Here is a 20,270-nt window from a genome sequence, read left to right as displayed (position 1 = left end):
TCTTTGATTCAAGTATCCCCTTTCTAACGAATTTCAAAAAGAAATTTTCAACCCTAGTTTCTCCTATCTTCAACTCTGAATATAGATCTTGCATGAAAACATTTTGAATGATTTTTAAGTGATGTCTCTAAGGTTATTTGATGATTTTATTTCTAAAACTTCAACGAAATCATGTTAAAGCTTTTTTATCAAATTGTGGCTCAAGGAACGGGTCAAATGAGCATGAATTGGTAGTCTTTGAGCTTTAGTTTCTTATGGTTGATATTGTTGTTTAGCTACTACCATAAGGTCTATATTATGATGAAATTTTTAGTAAAATATTATAGGTTATGGAATCTTGGGAAAAATGGCAAGTTGATTATATATTGTTTAGCTTAATTATGAAATGCTCTTGAGTGGTATGGTCGACCATCTTGGTGGCGGTGTTTACTTAAATTCTATGAACGTATAGTTACTTGTGTACTGTGAATGAGTCCATGTAGGCATATTATGTAAAGAAAGATGGAAATGAAGTTATTATTATTAATTTATTTTATGAAGCTTGTTATGAGAAGTATGCTAAGGATTATGTCTAAATGACTTATATGATTATGTGAAACATGTTAAAGTGTGTGATGTGATGAAAGAAGGTCTAATTATGTGTAGAATGAAATGTAAATTAAATTATGCTTATGTTTAAGGTGTGCTCACATGTACACACACACTCACACTTGAATAAATGAATGAAGCTAAGTTAAGTCAAAAAGAGGAGTTTTGGGATGAACACTCTTCGTGAGTTGAGATGAAGTGTTTAGTAGCAACCCCACTACATCCTAAGAGTTTTCTAAGATAGGTTGGAGGATGAATGTCCTTCGTGATTTGAGATGTGGTGTTCACTAGTTATCCTTAACCTATAATATATAATATTGAGAATCTGTGGGAAGTTACGCCTAGCACCGAGAGGATATGAAGAAAAGGTGGTTACACTTCGTGAGTAGAGATGTTGTATTCCAATGTACATCTTGAGATGAGTACTCCTCGTTAGTAGATAATGAGTTACTTAGTATCAATCTTCTTAATCCTTAAATATTCTCCCACATAGGTGTAGCTATTGGGCAAGCCATGTAAAAGCTAAGAGAATGATCCTACTCTAGGCAAGTGAGGATCCCTCATCTGATAGGGATTAATATCGGGACTCCATGTCTAGATCTCATAGTCTATGTTGGTTAAGCTAACCTTCCACCAAAATAATAAAAATTCTAAGTCTCATAAAGGAGTGTACTACTTAGGGTAGGTAGTGGAATGGGACGCTATTTATCCATTGCACTAGGTAGGCATTCCAAAAAGGGGAGTCTTAGTGAGCCTTATGTGTATTGAATGAACTAAGTCTCCTAAAAGAACGTATTACTTAGGGTAGGTAGTGGAATGAGATGCTATCTATCCATTGCACTAAGTAGACCTTCCGAAAGGGGAGTCTTGGTGTCAAGCCTTCTAAAAGAGTGTCCTACTTAGGGTAGGTGGTGGTATAAGATGCCATCTACTCACTGCACTAAGTAGGAATTCCGAAAAGGAAGTCTTGGTGGGTTTCTTGTGTATTCTTCTAATGTCTTTTCATTGATTAGGGGCTTGTTCTCCCGAGGTGAGTAAGTTGAAAAGAGGTAGTCTTGAGGATCACTTTGGTGTGTATTGAAAGAGGCATATGTGCACTTCCTTCATGTCTTAACTTGGTGAGTCTTAGGATAATATTGAGTTAGCAAAACTCCTTCGGAAATGAGTTAACTTACTCTTTGCTTGGCCTTGAAAGTTCACTCTATTATGATAGGTATAGTTAATTGTTTTGGCGTCAAATGAGTTCACTGTAACATTTTGAAAGTTTACTGTAAAGTGGCTTCTTTTGCTAAAATTATGGAAATTCTTCTCTAAGTGTTAAATGATGATTCTTATGTTGTTTTAATTCTATATTTATGAATGTTTTACTCAATTGGCATGAAAATGTGATTTTACTAAAATGTCCCTTTTTTGCATGTGTTTGCATATGTCATACTTAGTACATTGTTATGTACTAACCTCATACTTTTCTATACTCTATAAATATAGGTTTGGAAGAAAGGTTAAAGTTTAGAAGGCAAGCTTGGATTTGATTATCACAAGACAAAGTATGTTCTCACATATTCGAGGGCATAGTTCTTAATTCTTTTAGTTTTGTATAAGTTCTTATTATGTATTTCTTTCAAATGTAAAGGAACGTGTCCCTAAGATATTATGTCGTGTCTTTAAGTTTTGCTTGTGACGATGAGATTTTCGTAGTATATTTACAAGTGTCCTTTTTATATTAAATGTCATGAATGTTTTAGTTCCGCGATACTTTTCATGTCTTATGTAATGAATGATAGTTAAAGGATTTGTACAAGACCGCACAGTTTCAAGTACACCCGGTCATGACCCAAGGGTTCTCCCTAACTTCTAGGGGGGTACTTTCAGGTCGTGATAATTAAGTATGAATAAAAAATGTAACCAATGGAAAACAGACAATGCTCTATAGAGTGTATTAAATTTATATCATCAATGAATTAAAGAAGGAATCTGATAGTAACAAATAATAAATTACAAATTGAATTAAATATTGCATTAAAAGTGCATTACACAATATAAATGTTGAATTAGAAGAGAAAATTATGAATAAAAGAATAACTTAACTAACGAAGGACAAGACAACAATCTATAGACTGAACTAAACTTATCTTATTCATTAACATAAATTATTTTGGTTTGTATAACTAGGAACATGAGTGATATTTGCAATATGTAGTAAAATTTGTGTGCATGTATTATAAGTGTATTATTTAAATCATTTCGTTGGTATTATGAAGAAGAGAGTAAAATTTGCAATATCTATTATAAATGTATTGTTCATAATTTTAATACAATTACAAAACATATTTACTACAACTTTAATACAATTGTGATATAGTTCTATAAACTTCACCTATTTTGCCTTTCAATCTTTTATTTCTTCTAAAATCAATTATAAACTTAACCAAACCTTCTTAAAGTAGAGATACAGAACACTTTTAATTATTTGTAGGATTAGCTCATCTAAACATATCACAAATTCATAAAATTCATACAATGAATTCAAAATTTGAAGCTTTATAATGACCCTGAATGGTGAGTTCTTGCTGCTATAATTTTAGAGATTTATGATTTCTGTTTGAAAACATTATATCGTACGAATGTTTATATTCCTCTTCGTCTTATTTTTGGTTAAAATAGTGAAATATGGATAAAAATTGAGTACGAAAATTTTAAAAGATGAAGAAGAGGAGGAAACAAAAAGAAGAGGGGGAAGATAAAGAATTACATTAAAAGAAATGAAAAGGAGTAAGAGAAAAATAGGGTAGGCTAAGAGGATATAACTACAATTTCTTGAGAGGCGAAGAGAATATAGACTAAACAATTTTTTAATTCAAAAAATTGTTATACTTAGTTACAAAAATTATATTTCCATACATGTTAAATATTTTTTTAATACATCATATTTATGTGATTTTTTGAAGCTAAATAAAGTACTATTTACTGCTTTGAGTGAAATTGCAACTGCATCTTCAGTTGTGTATCCATGGAAATCACAAATAAGGCGAACTGCATCACGATCTGATCAATGTGAAGAGGTGAGAGAACAAGAGAGAAAGATGTGAGAGAGAAAACATAAATTTAATAAATACATAGTTCGTTATATATTGCTATAATGATAATAATTAGAAAGCACATTCAACTTAAGTAATTATTTTTTAAAAGAAATTCAACCAAGTAATTAATCCTTAAAAATATTGTTTTCATTTTACCGTTATTAGCATTTGAGTAAAGCTCTGACATTTCATAAATTGAAAGAAAAAAATTATGAATTATGGGATAAGTCAACACAATGCATATGTTGCTATGCGTCTAGAAAACAATTCCCTTTGTTATTAAATCTTATCGATTGATAAAACAAACACAGTAAATATATTAGGGTAATTCATAAAATTGGAAAAAGCATTAATATTTTTACTAATATTTTCTTCTTCTTAAGGAGGCAGAGTTGTCACCTTCATTATTTGCTTCAGCTTTTATTGGCACCTAACTCCTTTCCACATGCGACTGCTATATTATATATATCCAGAGGCAGAGCTAAGTGGGTTTTACTCACGAGAATTTTCATTTTATATATATATATCTTACAATATTGGGCGTGCACACATAAAGTTGAACAAGTAGAAATATGAGCTCTACGTTTCATAATACATGTAAGATATCACGTAGGATACAAATTTTCATAGAGAATGTTACACCAGACATATCTGTCTATATGTTCAACTTTATGCAATTTTAAGTGTGCAAACCCAAAGTTGAAGGACATAAATGTGAAATGAGGCTTCAAATGTCATTTAAACTTCCACTCAATTGTTTGCTATCGATACCACCCAGAATATGTTCTCTCAGTGCATATATTCTTTGTAACCACACATATTCATTAACTTTTTTATATTTCTCAAACATAAGCATACTATTACAAACAATTACATATTCATAAATAAATGGACGTTCTAAAATCACCACAAAAAGAAGTGTACCTTTTATAAGTTTAATTGAGGTGATTAGCTATGTTTTGTTCCATATGACAAACACATTACATGTGATGGACTTCAGGCATCACAAGTGCGATAGATTTCGTGATATAGCAACATCTTGGTCTGTAAAAAAATGTTTTTGGTTTTCTTTGGGACACTTCCCTTAAGAAACCATTGAAATGACGTTGAAGTCTCATCCAAGGTCGTCTTAACCCCTAGGACACTAAAGTTAATGAGGCCCTATTTTTTTTTGGGCCTCTATTTTTAAAAAATAGTTACTTCTGCATGTTATTAATTTTCTAAAAAGTTATATTTACTATGAGCGCTTTGATTTCTACTAAGGAAATGACATATGAGATTAATATAAACCTGAATTTTGTTAAAAAAATAATTTGATGAAATTTGGATAACGAATCACAAAGCCCGTTAAGAATCTTTTAGAGTTGATTACTTTATATATGTAGAGAAGATCAAATTTGTTTTTCCATTTAAAAATAGATTTGAACCAATTGAAACATATGAAAATTTTTTGATTTCTTATTTATGGATAAAATATTGATATTTCTAGATGATGAGTTTAAAAAAGATTGTGCTAACTTTGAACTTTCTTTAACACGATTGATGGTTTAGATTTATTTGTTGATTTAAAAGTGTTAAGAGAAGTAGTACTAGTAGAATATAATGATCTAATGAAAATACTGGATCAAATAACAAGATTTGATTTTTTTTTCCAAATACACATATCACTTGTAGAATAATGTTAATTGTTCCTGAAATCATTGCCTCATCCGGAAGAAGTTTTTTCGAACTTATAATTGATTGAATCTTCATTACGATCAACAATGTTTCATCTCTCAAAAGAAATTGAAATTAATTAGCTATATTATCATTTGAAAAAGAATCATTAAAACAAATTGATTATAAAACAATATTTAATGACTTCGCATCTGGAATATATAGAAAAGTACATTTAAATAAAAGTATATATGCTAAAAAAAATATATTAAGGCCCCTCTCTTAAGTTTCACTTTAGACCCCAATATTGTCGAGTCGACCCTTGTCTCATCGTACATTAAAGCTCCTCAAAAAACAACAATTTATGTTCAATCCAACGAAACTAGCCAAAGGTCTATAATCTCTATTCTTCTGGTCCAAAAGTCTCATAGTCTATATATTATCATATTTTAATCCATTCAAAATATATTTGTGATCATATCATCAATATCCAACTGTACCGCAAAATAAATTAGATGAATTTTCAATTCTCTTCTTCTCAAAATATTCTAACAGTAATTCTGGACAAAACTGTCTATCTATCTATCTATCTATATATATATATATATATATATACCATTTATTTAATATTAGAACTTACTAGAAAATAAATATTAATTGTAAGTTAATTCACTTCCCTTTTGAATTGTACAACGATAGTTCTTCTTATCTAACTTGAGTTTATTCTATAGCCAATTTGAAACATCATGCAAGCAAATGTTTCTTTAGAAAATAATTCAACATCCTCTGCTAAATCTATTTCATGAGCTTCAATTTCCTTTATCTTTCTATGGGATTACAACATTATCAGTGGAACAAGATGATCATCTTCCAACACAACTATAGTATTTAATTAATGGATAACAATAATATAATCTTTGCACCATGTCCCAAAGTATTTAATTGCATTGTTTCGTTTATCATCCCTACAAATCCCTCCTTGAAACATCTCATCTTCCATGATGTCACGTAACCTAATTTTTATTTTTATTAATATTCTCTCTGCGAACAACAAAATCAATCTCTCTTAAGCATATTCGTTGTAAAATTTAGGTGAACTATCAAAATCAAGAGCAAATTTTGGCTCATAATCTACAGCTTCTTGAGAGTTCCTTTGTAAAACTTCATCAAGAATAATTTCACACATGCTTTCTACAAATTCTCAAGTATACTTCTAAATAAAATTCAACCAAACAACGTCATAATACATTTTTTTTTTAAAAAAAAACTTATTTTAATACATTATAATAATATCTTTGTTCGAATTCTTTAAAATTGTACTACTTTTTAAAATCCAAGAATTTTCACATCTTAATATATTACTAGATCAAACAAACATCAAAAAATAAACTTTCCTATATACAAAGAAATCAAATTTAATAACTTCAAACAATAACTAAAAGTAAAAGTAAAGAAGAGAACAAAACCAAACCTTGTATTTGAAAAGAATCAATGTTTTTGGTCTTTAAACTCTTTGATTTCTCAAAAGCAAAAAGGAAAAATACTTATTAGAGATGAATGAATATCTTTTGTTTATAAGTATGATCTTCCCAAAAGTAAATGATGTTCGGCGAGTAAAAATATCAGAAGGTTAGCATATTCCTGTAAATCTTATTTATTTATTTATTGAGAAATTTATTAGAAAGTTACACTTAATTACTTTATTTGATAGTTTTAAAAACTATGAATAATTGTTGTTTATAATAGTTATATAATCTAGGAGCTGACCCATGTGGGCATGTATGAGTGCTCAAGAACCCCTTAAGCTCGTATCGAACTATATATACTTATATCAATATTAAGATAGTATTATATAAAATTAAAGGTGAGGACTCAATCAGCAAATGTATTAGTTAGTGCGGCGGTTGTAAATGTCTTCGCAAGGTCTTATATTTCTTAAATAGCAAGGTTTGATTCCCTGTAGTTACATTACTTTTATTGTAAAATTCTTACGAAATTATATGAAATTAGAAGACGAATAAAGTACAGAGAAGAGAAAGATTTCTTATTGATCTTGAAGTATATTCAGGATTCATTGATCATTCACAAATCTTATTTACAATTAAGGAAAACTCTTTATTTATAGGAAAAACCTTACTTGGTCCCCAAGTAGGATTCCTAACCATATTCTACAAGAACTCCACATAATTAGACATTTACTATAACACAAATATGTTTATAACACTCCCCCTTGAATGTATGTAGATTATGTGCCTTGTTAAAACCTTACTAGATAAAACACAGTAGGAAATAAAATCTAGTGAAGGAAAAAGAGCACACATATATAATAATACGCATTATGGATGCCTCATTAAAGACCTTACAAGGAAAACCCAATGGGACAAAACCTTGTGAGGAAAAAAGAGTACATCACGTATTAACTCCCCCTCATGAAAACATCAAGAGACTTGGATCTTCGTTTTCCAATCTTGAGCATCATCTTCTTGAAAGTTGTAGTTGGTAGAGACTTGGTGGATAAATCAATTGGAGTATTACTAGAACAAACATGTTGCATGTTGATATCATCATTCATGGGAGCTCATGAGTTTAGAAAAACCTTCATGAAATATGCTTTCTTCTATCTTGCTTTATGAATCTTTCCTTCATGATCAAAGATTTCTGCAAGTTCCTTACTTCTACTTTTTTAAGCAAATAATCTATTGCCTTTTGAAAACTCTTCAAGATTTTTAATTTTAGTGGTCAACTTGCATAATAATACTTGTATATTCTCTATGCATTTTGAATCAATTTAATCCTTATGAGAACGATAAATAAATTTTTCAAAAACTTGTATATGCTTTAGATTTTGAACTCATTGGATATTTTGATATAAATTTTGTCAAGTAACAACATTCAATATTAGATGTATGATATCTTTTAATGCCTACATTGCAAGTCAAATAAGCTTTACGCTTACCAAGATGCATCATTCGACTTTTCACTTGATAATTATTTCTACACAAGCATGCTTTAATAGATGTAGAATGCATATCCTCATAATCTTTTACAAAATTACGTGCTATGGTATCAAAGATATTTTCAACGATATATCATTTTGTATCGATTCACAATACGACAAAATTTATTGAGATCTCATCACTTCATTATTTTTAGGTAGCTACCCCTCTCATGAGGTTTCATAATGTTTTATGTCGTAGGCCCTCCAAGAGCACATTATATTCTTATTATGATCATTTTGATTCTTTGATCCTACCCTTTTTTCAAGGATTATTTTATTTAGAAATGATTAGTCTATCATGCTTCACGAATGTCGTAGACTCTATCCTTAAGGAACATCCAATAAGAGTATTTACAACTCTTGTGTTGCTTCTAATCACCCCTTTATGTTAAACAAACTAACATATATCTCAATCTTTGGAGAATCTATCCTTGCGCATCAATGTATATTCATTGATTATAAACCACATATCAAAAATCAGATCAAAAATATTAGGTCTCCAACCATGAATCAATTGAAAGAAAATTTGATCATAATTTATCGGTCTGATGCGTACAATTACTTTGGCAAGTTATTGTCAATTGTTCATTTTCTATATTGTATGGTTTAACTTTTTCTAACCATTTTATTCCTAATGTAACATTTTGATCTCCTTGGTAAATTTTAAATGGTATAATTAAAGGTATTCCTCCCATAATTACTTCTTTCTTTGTTATTTCTTCATTTGTATTTACTATCTCGCTAGGTAGTCCAGGGCATAAGTGTCATGTTTTTATGATTTCCGTTTCTTGTATAAATAGAGGGCTTCTCCCTTAGTAATAAACAAGCTGAAAAAGCTACTTACTCTCCATTCTCTATCTTATTCTCTCTTCTCTTACTACAAAGCAAAATACAATATAAATGAAGCAAGGGAAATAAGACAGCAATATTTCACAAAATTACCAGAACCATTTGGCACAAAAATAATTAAATATTGGAATGATGAAGGATTAGTAGATACTTTAGGAGCTAGAATAAAATTATTACATCAATGGTTTGTACAACTATGTGAAAATCAGAAAGAAAAATTAAAAATGGAGAAAGTACTAATTAAAAATTTTGCATGTTGTAAAGATAAAACAGCACCATAGTTTGGATGTACAAATAAATATTATAAAAGGCGAAAACCTAGACAATATAAAAATTATAGAAAAACTAAAACTAAGTATAAATATAAAAAACCAAGACAAAGATATTATGTAAAAAATTATAAAATAAAAAGACCATATAGACCAAAAAGAAAAATATCCTAATGTACTTGTTATAATTGCGTAAAGATAGGACATTTAGCTAGAGATTATAAATTACCTAAAGATAGAAAAAGAAAACAGATTGCAGAAATAATTATAGATAATGATGAATATATGCAAATAGAATATATAGACTATGAATTAAGTAAAAACGATAGTATATATGAAGTATCAGATATAGAAACTGAAAATGAAGAAGAAAATATTAATCTAGATAATGATGAAATAGATGAAAAAATATAATTTCTAAAGACGATATAAAAATAATATCTAAAGAAGATTATCAAAATGAAGAATTATCAGAACATAAAATTATATTTGATAATACAATATTTGAACAAATAAAAGGAAAAGAATTAGAATTGAGTGTTGAAAAAGTACTTGAAGTACCTACTATAAGAAATTGGTATAAAAGACAAAAAGAAGAATACCATGTAGTTAGTCAGAAAGAACATATTATAGATTGTAAATACACAAAAGGAAAAGCACAAATACCTATACTAAATAAAAGAATAATTAATAAAGAAATATAACATATAAAAGCTAAAACACCAATAAAATATGTACACTTAGGAGGAACAGAAATATTAATAAAGGCTTGCTTTAGAGAAGGAATAGATACACCTATAGAAATATATTTAGTAGATGATAGAATCATACACCCTATAGAAAAAGGCGTAATTAGTGCAGTTAGAGGAAACTTAATATACCAGAAATTTAAATTTATAATAAGTGTCAACTACTCAGTAGCATTAACATATAGAAAAATAGATAAATCATTAGTATTATATTGGAAAATGTCTGGAATAGAGCTAGCACCAGGGAGTAAGATATTCACAGCAAGATGTAAAAACCTATATATATTAACAAAAAAACACAAGATAACAACAAAAAATAAAATTAATAAAATAAAAATAGAAAATCCCTTTGAAAAAATAATCACCATAATAGATAATTATGATTACAGTTATAAAGAAATAGACATAGAAGAAGATTTAGAAATTGTAAAAGAAAGATTAAGTACTTCAAGCATACCAAATACCTTAACAAAAGCTACCTCATCAAGAATGAGTACATCTAGAAGAAACTATGAAATTCCAAAAAAAATTAATAGAAGATATAACGCCATACCATTATTTTATAATAGGAATAATAGATCAAATAAGATATAAAATTTTAATAAATACAGGACAAGAAGAAAATTACATAGCAAGAGAATTAGTATTGGAAACGGAAATCATAAAAACAGGACACTTATGCCCTAGACTACCTAGCGAAATAGTAAATACAAATGAAGAAATAACAGAGAAAAAAGTAATTATAGGAGGAATACCTTTAATTATACGATTTAAAATTTACCAAGGAGATCAAAATGTTACATTAGGAATAAAATGGTTAGAAAAAGTTAAACCATACAATATAGAAAATGAACAATTAACAAGAACTTGCCAAAATAAGAAAGTAATTATAAAAAGAACAAAATGAATAATGAAAATATAAGAGAGAGAGTGGAGAGTAAGTAGCTTTTTTAGCTTGTTTATTACTGAGGGAGAAGCCCTCTATTTATACAACATTTTTACAAATTAGGCTAACAGAAATGGCCGAAACTAACTTTACACTTGGCCTATATTAATTCGGCCGACACAAAACGACAAACAACTAGTGACCCTTTACTTTATTACTGGCCGACATAACTTTACATATAGCCATCATATCTTCTGGCCGACACTTCACGACAAACTACTTTAATAAAGACATAAAGATAAAATTACAAAAAAAATTTTTATTCTAACTGTACGTCTGAAACGTAATTATCTTCTCCTTCACATTTTGAGCATAGATGATCAGGATATTTCTGTCCTATTAGCTTGCAATATCTCGTCATTAAATTAGAAGAAATGAAATTCTTCCGTATTGCTCTTGTCGTAGGTGTTTGTTCTGGTCTTAGCAGACTTAATATCCACTGTCTTAAATCTTCCATATCTGCTGCTAGGATATCTTTACAGTTTGAGTAGATGATTGTCTGATCTCTATTATAGTAGCTCCATATTGCATTTTGTTTAAATAATTATTTGTTATCTCATTTAATATGGTAGCTATTCCAATAGTTCTCTTATTTGCGTAGAACTCTAGAATATCTACTTTCTGTATTTCCTCTTGAGTATCTATCATTTCAGAAATTATCATTTCCCTAGTTAGTCCAATCTTTATAGCTTGTATTGTTGGCTTGACTTCATCATATAATATTTCTGCTGTAGCTGAGTAGAACTTTATAAAAAATAGAGTTCCTTTAGTTACTCTTTTATACTGTAAAAAAGCCTTATATAGTTCTGGTATCTTAGATATCTCTTCTCTTGTTATTGTATATACAGTATTCAATAGTCCATAGTTGTAGCAAGTTGCTACTAGATTTGGATTTGTTCTGGGTTGTGCAATTAACTTATCATAACCTTGTAGATATTGGGTTATATAATCCTCATTGGGTTTTTTTGTATCTTTAGCTTTGGGGTTTGGTTTAGGAAGGTTTGTACTTTGTATATATTTTCTATATATGTTCTAGTGATGTAGTTGTATGTTTGTTTTTGAGAGTCTAGGCTGGCATTATAGGTATTTGTCTGTGGAGGGACGAATGTATCTTTTTGGGTATTCTGAGGAGTATATGTTTTTATAAATAATTTATTCATGTTTATATTTGTGTATTTTACCTTAGTTTCTTCCTTTTTTGTAGATTGTCCCGCTATAGATGTGCTGGCTGTAGCTGCTTTTAAACAAACATTGTTATGAGTTTTATGTAGTTTCTCAACGTCTCTTTGTAGCGCTGGAATTTTTCTGTCTTCCGATCGACAATGCTCCGCATTTTTATAGTCATGCTGCTGACTTATATTAGCTTTAGACTTCAGGTTATCTTCATTAGTCTGTAGCTTTTGTATCTCATTATCCATTCTGTCCACTTTGGTACAAAGTGTAGTAATGACTTTGAATAGCTCTTCAATTGTATGTTCATTTTTGTCCTCAGTTGAGTAGCTTTGTCTTGATAAGTAGTCTGCAACCATATTTTTGTCAGTTTTAATTACCGCAATTGTAAATGTAAAATTTAATATGTTTAATACTAGTCTCCTTATTTCTTTTGTTGTAACTGAATCTTCTACCTTTTTAGTTATCCACCATTTTACCTGAGTATTATCTGTTCTCACAATAAATTTATTGTAAACAATATATGGTTCAAATGCTAATAAACATTTATATAATGCAAATAACTCTTTCCTATTTATTTCCCATTTTATTTGTGCTTCTGTATAGGATCCTGAATAATATCTACAATGATATTCTATTTTTTCTTTTTCATATTTGTATTTTAAAACTCCTCCGTAACTATGATCACTTGAATCTGTTTCAACAATATAAGTAAATGATTTATTTTCATCAGGAAAGTAAAGTTTTGGTAATTTTTTACATAATTTTTTAATATTTTTTATATGTTCTTTATGTTTATTGTCGAAATAGTATTCAACATCTTTTTTGAGTTTTTTATGTAATGGTTTTAAATGTTCTGCGAATTTTGGTATGTATTCTCTTACTTGATTTACTAATCCTAGAAAGGATTGTAATTTCTTTTTTGTATCTATATTTTCATCAAGGGTGATTATTTTTTTGTACTATATGAGTTTGCATTTTTATTCCATTTTTGTCTATTTTTATTCCTAGAAATTCTATCTGTGGTTTCATAATTTCTGCTTTCTTTTTACTTAAGCTTATACCTGAGTGTTTAATTATATGTATAAATTTTTCTAACAACCTTATATGTTCATCTTGTGTTTTAGAATATAGTAATATATCATCTATATATACAATACAATTTTCTTACTGGTTAAAATAGTTATCCATAAAATGTTGATATCTACCTGGTGCATTTTTATATCCAAACGGTAAAACATTCCATTCATAGAAACCTTGCGGTACTGTGAATGTTGTTAGCTGTTTAGATTCTTCTTCTAGTTTTAGATGATAAAATCCTGATTTACAGTCAAATTTACTAAAATAGTTATATCCTTGTACTTGTCTTATTTTTAGTATTTTATTTGGTATTGGATAATTGTATGTTTTAGTTTTAGCATTTAGATTATGATAAACAATGACTATTCTACTTTTACCTCTTTTTTGTTCATTATGTTTTATAACTATAAATGCTGGACTTGTATGTTTACTATTACTTTCTTGTATGTAATTATTTTCTAATAGTTCATCTATATGTATTTTGAATTCTTTTAAATCATCAAAGTTATATTTTAATGGTTTCTGTGTTATTATACTATTTTCATCTATTAGTTCAATTTTTACTTTTGTCTGTTATATTTTAATGGTTTCTGTGTTATTATACTATTTTCATCTATTAGTTCAATTTTTACTTTTGTCTTATGTTTTTCCCATCCTTGTAATGGATCGTCATTGTATAGTTGTTCTAGTTGTTCATTGATTATTCTGACTTTGTCTATTGTAAATATGATAATTTCTAATTGTGTTATTTGTTTCTTATTTATATTTTCCATTTCTTGGTTTATTTTTTCACTTCCTTTTATCCGTTCCATAGGTTTTCGTTGTTTATTATTTACTCTTTTTGCTCCTATCTTGTTTCCGCATGGTGTAGTAAACCACCAATGTGTTTTGTTATTATGTGTGGATAAAATCTATATAAAAATTGCATTCTAATAACATATCTTTTGTTGTAAATTCAAAATTGTACATTTCTTCTATTGTCAATATTTTATCCCATATTTGTATTTTTATATTTTTTGCTCTGTATTTAATCATACTTCCTTCATTATTAAATCCCGTTACTACCATTGGTGTTTTTTGTTTTTCCCATTTATCTTCTGATAAGCAATTATATTTACATATGTTTGGTACTGCTCCTGTATCTATCATAGGGGTATAATATCTGTTGTGATATCCTTCTACAATAATTTTTGCAAGTATATATATTTTCATTATTCATATTGTTCTTTTTATAATTACTTTCTTATTTTGGCAAGTTCTTGTTAATTGTTCATTTTCTATATTGTATGGTTTAACTTTTTCTAACCATTTTATTCCTAATGTAACATTTTGATCTCCTTCGTAAATTTTAAATCGTATAATTAAAGGTATTCCTCCCATAATTACTTCTTTCTCTATTATTTCTTCATTTGTATTTACTATCTCGCTAGGTAGTCTAGGGCATAAGTGTCCTATTTTTATGATTTCCGTTTCCAATACTAATTCTCTTGCTATGTAATTTTCTTCTTGTCCTGTATTTATTAAAATTTGATATCTTCTTTGATCTATTATTCCTGTTATAAAATAATGGTATGGTGTTATATCTTCTATTAAATTTTTTGGAATTTCATAGTTTCTTTTAGATGTACTCATTCTTGATGAGGTAGCTCTTGTTAAGGTATTTGGTACGCTTGAAGTACTTAATCTTTCTTTTATAATTTCTAAATCTTCTTCTATGTCTATTTCTTTATAACTGTAATCATTATTATCTATTATGGTGATTATTTTTTCAAAGGGATTTTCTATTTTTATTTTATTAATTTTATTTTTCGTTGTTACCTTGTGTTTTGTTGTTAATATATATAGGTATTTACATCTTGCTGTGAATATCTTACTTTCTGGTGCTAGCTCTATTCCAGACATTTTCCAATATAATACTAATGATTTATCTATATTTCTATCTGTTAATGCTACTGAGAAGTTGACACTTATTATAAATTTAAATTTCTGGTATATTAAGTTTCCTCTAACTGCACTAATTACGCTTTTTTCTATAGGGTGTATGATTCTATCATCTGCTAAATATAATTCAATAGGTGTATCTATTCCTTCTCTAAAGCAAGCTTTTATTAATATTTCTATTCCTCCTAAGTGTACATATTTTATTGGTGTTTTAGCTTTTATCTTGTATTTCTTTATTAATTATTCTTTTATTTAGTATAGGTATTTGTGATTTTTCTTTTGTGTATTTACAATCTATAATATGTATTTTCTGACTAACTACATAGTATTCTTCTTTTTATCTTTTAAACCAATTTCTTATAGTAGGTATTTCAAGTACTTTTTCAACACTCAATTCTAATTTTTTTCCTTTTATTTGTTCAAATATTGTATTATCAAATATAATTTTTTGTTCTGATAATTCTTCATTTTAATAATCTTCTTTAGATATTATTTTTATATCGTCTTCAGACATTATATTTCTTCATCTATTTCATCATTATCTAGACTGATATTTTCTTCTTCATTTTCAGTTTCTATATCTCATACTTCATATATACTATCGTTTTCACTTAATTCATTTCTATATATTCTATTTGCATATATTCATCATTATCCATAATTATTTCTGCAAACTGTTTTCTTTTTGGATCTTTAGGTAATTTACAATCTCTAGCTAAATGTCCTATCTTTCCGCAATTATAACAAGTACATTGGGATATTTTTCTTTTTGGTCTATATGGTCTTTTTATTTTATAATTTTTTACATAATATCTTTGTCTTGGTTTTTTATATTTATACTTGATTTTAGTTTTTCTATAATTTTTATATTGTCTAGGTTTTTGCCTTTTATAATATTTATTTGTACATCCAAACTGTGGTGCTGTTTTATCTTTACAACATGCTAAATTTTTAATTAGTACTTTCTCCATTTTTAATTTTTCTTTCTGATTTTCACATAGTTGTACAAACCATTGATGTAAGATTTTATTCTAGCTCCTAACGTATCTACTAATCCTTCATCATTCCAATCTTTAATTATCTTTGTGCTAAATGGTTCTGGTAATTTTGTGAAATATTGCTGTCTTATTTCCCTTGCTTCATTTATGTTGTATTTTACTTTGTAGTAATATTCTTTAAATGCACATGTATATTCTTCTATGTAACACATTTTACATATAGCTAATTTTGTCATAAGTTGTCTATTTATTATTTTTTCTCTGTTTTGTTCTCTTATATCTGTGGTCATACCTCCAAATTCATTTCTTATTGCTGATTCATATTTATCTAGTATATCTATATTTGATACTAATGGAGATCCATCCATTTTCTTATCACTTCTAAGTACTTCTAAACTTTCTGGGGGTAGATTTTCTATCCATAATTTTGTTGTTCCTACAACTGTTTTTCTATATATTTCGGCGTTTCTCTCGCTGTTATTTTATTATCAATCAGTTGTTTAGATATATTCCCTATCCATATTAATATTGCTTTATTTATATCTGTAACACAATCTAGATCTAAGAAGTTACATTGTTCAGTTATTGGTTTAGGTGTCCATTTTTTATTTAATCTGCTATTCCATATTGCATTCGCTCTGTCAGATTGTTCATAATTTTTCTGTATAATAAGTTGGTGGTGTCCATTTAGGACTATTTCTAGGACTATTATCTTGGGTTTTAACTCCTGATGTGCTAGGTTTATTCATATCTCCTGTATTTATTTCTAATTTTTTTGACTTATTTACTTGTTCTAGAAGCTATGATTTCACTATCTCAGACATTTAATATCACAACATCTTGAGTATTTATCAATATTATCAAAGATGAATTGTCTTGATTACATATTCTGAAATTGTGCTCTTATCTCAATATTTTTGCACAAACAATTTTGTGAATGTCAAACGGCAAGTTGACGACAAACGCACATGTGATTATCTTATTGATGCATCTTTTTATCATATCACATGATGGGTAAACGGGCCCATATTCACCTTTTATACTTTTCATAATTTAGTGATTTAGTAAGAACTTTAGTTGATCCAATCAACTTTATCACGAGAACAAGCAACGTGAAGAATTCTTGAAGAATCTTCTATTTTTTCAATGTATGTCCATTACTCAGTATGCACATCTTTGGGATGATCAAATTATTCATGCCAACTAATAAAATTATTAGTACTCGTAAACTCCAAATTTATTACGTCATGTACCTTTTGCTTTAGTAAATTTTTGATTTACTATTAATTTCAATCTTATTAATCCAAGAGTAATTATTTCTTCTCAATTACTTCACCCTTTAGGTAAGTTGTGATCTCATCATTAAATGAACTAATCTGAAGAAAATTGTGCATGTAACATATGATTTGTGCCAACGTTTTTGCAAACATCAAGTTGCGAGATAATAATAGGCACACATGAGACCATATATATAGAAGAAACATTTATTAGGACCATTAAATATCTAAACAATCCACTAGGTGGATGACTAGGTCGACAAATATCTGTATACGTTCGTAGAACGCAGATAATTCAATCTCAACTTTCATTTATGATGGTCTCACAATTAACTTACCTTGCTAACAAGCAGTACAAGAAAATTCACGTCTAGCATGTTGGCTTATCACCTCATTCACTCTAAAGAATAGATTTGTATTTTTACCATTTATCAAAGGCTCTTATTCTTCACGAATGGAACACAATCATCTAAGTACATCAAATTTTGATAACTTAGTACCTCATTCCATATTCATGTGCATCATTCAATAAATTGTCTTCTTTTTGACATTTATTCACTGCTACATTCACTTTGGGGAATGGATCTGCTTAAACAAGATATATTTCATGACTAATTTTTTTTTCAAAAACTCATTATTTCCCTTAGTCATCATAATATCATCAATATGGTGCATTGAGACTCAAACCCAACGTCTTATGCCATAAATCAATGAGGTACTTGAATCCAACATCTTTCATCACAAAGCATCAAGACTTCTGATATCTTACCCTCTTGGTGCGATTGGACGTAAATTCATCGTCTTATTCTTTTGGTGCTATATAACTTAAATTCATTATCTTACCCACAATGAGGTTCAACCTCAAGCTTTTGAAAATAATTAAAATTTTATCACTTTTGATGATCATTAATATGATTATATAATATAATTACACACAAAACTGAGAGTAATGATTTCTTATAATCAACACTAGCAGTTAATGGATATAGTTTAATAGATCACGTATCTCATGTAGATATTGAAAATATATCTTTCACTAAATTGTGATTATTTAATTATTAAAATAAATTAAAGAATTCTTTTCCCAGTCGGTTAAAATTAAACGTATAGAAAGTCGACAAGTCTCTTTAAATACTTACTTTAGATGGTACCTCCAGATCTATTATAGAAATAATTATAACATAAATATATATCATACCTTGAAGATATAAGAACCTTATTTAATAAGGTATGCAATATATCTTTTTCATTTTTTTGTCTTCTTCATAATTCTTTAAGAATAGAACAATCCTGCTGATAATGTGCTATGAAACTATATGAAATTAGAATACGATTAAAGTAGGGAGAAGAGACAGATTTCTTATTCATCTTGAATTATATTCAAGATTCATTGATCTTTCACAAATCTTATTTACAATGAAGGAAAACCCTTTATTTGTAGGGAAAACCTTACTTGGTCCCCAAGTTGGATTCCTAACCATATCCTACAAGGACTCCACAAAATTAGACATTCACTATAACACAAATATATTTATAACAAAAATCAATTTTTTTCTTTTTTTCTACGTTTTTTTCCCTTTTCACCAATTGTCCTATTTCTAATTTTTCTAAATCAAAATTCTTTTGCAAGATAATTTTTATTCTAATTCATTTTTATTGATCTTTTTGCTATCTTATATAAATATAATTATCTTTCTTATGACAAGTGTTAAATTTATACATTTATATTTTATGATTGACAGCTAAAAAAGTAAGACCAATCTTAAAATCATGAATCGTTCATGCTCATGTCTATCATGTAAATTCATCTCCAAAAAATATAAATGGTCATCATCTTTCATGTCTATTATATTTTTCATTCTCATCAGTCTAATCAGGAAATTAAAAGGGAAGGAAAAAATAATTTGTTCTAGCACCTTTATTTCAATTCTCCAATTCAAAAGCAAAAAAAAGTCTTCCATCTTGCTGGTTTGCCTTTTTGGTAACTACATTTGTTTATGAAAGTATATTGTTTCTGCTTTTTTTTCTTAAACCAATCCAAATATTCTAATTGTCTATTGCATTGATTTGGAAAAAAAATAACGTATATGTTGATGAATTTTAGCTCGAAAATACTCCTTTTGATTGATATAAGTTAAAAGTAGTGATCACTCATAACCGTAAATTCTTGGATCCTCCACTGATATGATGAATATAAATTTTAATATCTGAAGTCATGTACGGCCCATTAAAGTTGTCCGTATAATTTACTTGGACACCCCAACTAGGACCAACACCTATTGAACTCTTAAATTGTTCAATACATATACTTATTAAACACAAAATGTTAACATGACACAATAAGTGTAACTCATTGTTGCTGAGCGCGTGAATGGTTTAGAAAAAATAAAAAATAAATTAGTCTTTGTTTTCTTGACACTTTGTATTTATTAATTAAATAACTAAAAACTCATTTAAAATCAAACATTTATCTCTTATTTATAAACTAAAATAACACCACACCCATGTACAAGTTGTAACACCCTAAAAAAAATTTTCAAACTAAGACTTGGAATGTTCATCGTAGTGAGTGAGATTTTATGAAGAAATTAAAATTTTATTAAGTATTAATGTCATGTCACTAGATGTATCACCTTGAGTTCCAAAAAGAATTAAATCGGTAATAGAAA

The sequence above is a fragment of the Solanum lycopersicum genome, chromosome 4 (assembly GCF_036512215.1).
Source record: "Solanum lycopersicum chromosome 4, SLM_r2.1".
NCBI lineage: Eukaryota > Viridiplantae > Streptophyta > Magnoliopsida > Solanales > Solanaceae > Solanum > Solanum lycopersicum.
This window is presented reverse-complemented; position numbering follows the sequence as displayed.